The sequence below is a fragment of the Trichechus manatus genome, unplaced genomic scaffold (assembly GCF_000243295.1).
Source record: "Trichechus manatus latirostris isolate Lorelei unplaced genomic scaffold, TriManLat1.0 scaffold00062, whole genome shotgun sequence".
Lineage (NCBI taxonomy): Eukaryota > Metazoa > Chordata > Mammalia > Sirenia > Trichechidae > Trichechus > Trichechus manatus.
Genome location: NW_004443998.1, coordinates 3,025,967 through 3,027,938, shown reverse-complemented (window position 1 = coordinate 3,027,938; position 1,972 = coordinate 3,025,967).

Genomic DNA, 1,972 nt, shown 5'->3' with positions numbered 1-1,972 from the left:
TTCAGTGACCCTCTACTTTACCAAGCATGATGTCTTTCTCCAGGGACTGATCCCTCTTGATAATATGTCCAAAGTATGTGAGACGTAGTCTCACCATCTTTGCCTCTAAGGAGCATTCTGGTTGTACTTCTTCCAAGACAGATTTGTTCATTCTGTTGGCAGTCCATGGTATACTCAGTATTCTTCGACAATACCACAATTCAAAGGCATCATTTCTTCTTTGGTCTTCCTTATTCATTGCCCAGTCTTCACACGCATATGAGGTGATTGAAAATACTATGGTTTGGGTCAAGTGCACCTTAGTCTTCAAGGTGACAGCTTTGCTTTTTAACACTTTAAAGAGATCTTTTGTAGCAGATTTGCCCAATGCAATGCGTCTTTTCATTTCTTAACTGCTGCTTCCATGGGCATTGATTATGGATCCAAGTCAAATGAAATCCTTAACAACTTCAATCTTTTCTCCGTTTATCATGATGTTGCTTATTGGTCCAGTTTTGAGGATTTTTGTTTTCTTTATGTTGAGGTGTAATCAACCAAAGGCTGTTATCTTTGATCTTCATCAGTAAGTGCTTCAAGTCCTCTTCACTTTCAGTGAGCAAGGTTGCGTCATCTGCATAACGAAGGTTGTTAATGAGTCTTCCTCTAATCCTGATGCTTTGTATAGTCCAGCTTCTTGGATTATTTGCACAGCACACAGACTGAATAAGATTAAGCATACACACATTTAATTCTGAATATATTCGTAATTATTCTTCTGTTAAATGCCTGTTCAGCTTTGTATCTTTTCACGGGTTTATATGGAATGACTTTTTCTTACTTCTTGGAAAGAGTACTTTATATATTGTAGATATTAAGCCTTTGTCTGCCACATACGTTGCAACTGTATGTAATTTGTGTTTCAGTTTTGTTCTGGGGGATCTTTCGCTATACAAAGACTTTTTTTTAATTTAAAAATTTTAAAAATTAATGCATTCACATAGTTTAAAAATTTTAAAAATATATATTAAAACGTATGTAGTGAAAAAATACCCTCACACCTCTGCCGCCATCCACCCAGGCCCTCCCCACCTTCCACCACAGGAAGCCACGTGTATTAGATTCTTGTGTATCCTCTAGAGTTTCTTAATTCAAACATAAGCAAATATATGTTTTATTCCCCCATTTTTACATAAATGGTAGTTTGCTACATACCTCTGTTCTGCATCTTGCTTTAATCACTTAACAATATATTTTGGTGCTCTTTTCACCTGAGCATGTAGGGAGCTTACTCATTCTTTTCAAAGTTGAATATTATTCCACTGTATGGATGCCCCATCATTTATTTAATGATGGCTGTTTGGGTAAGTTTAGTCCTTTTTCATTTCTAAAAATACAGCAATGAATTAGAACAGAAGATTTTAGTTTATTTTAAAAATTCAAATTTTCCTTTATGGTTCCTACTTTTTATGGCTTAAGAAATCTTTCGCTACCCTGAGTTCACATAGATAGATATTCTCCTATATTTTCTTCTAAATATGTAAAGATTTTTTACCCACATTTAGGCCTTAGTGCAAAATTTATTTTCTCTGTGTAATGTGAGGTAGGAACCTGTTTTTGTTCGTTTCTTTTTGTTTTTTCGCATATAGATAGCAAACATTTCTAATACAACCTTCAAAAGTTTGCTGTTTACCCATTGATTTATGATAGCAGCTTTGTCACACTCCAAGTTTACATACACATTTGGGTCTCCTTCAGGACTCTCTATCGCGCTCCATTGGTCTATTTGTTTTCCTCTGTGTCAATACTACACTGTTTTGATTACCATAGCCTTCTAATATGCCTTGATACTGTATAGAAAGAGTATCCCTTCTCTTTCAAATTGTCTCAGCAATTCTTTGACCTTTAGTCTTCCACTCAGTTGGTCATATTCCATAGAAACTAATTTGAAATCTTGATTATAATTGCAATTAGTAAATTATCAAATAATGCAAGA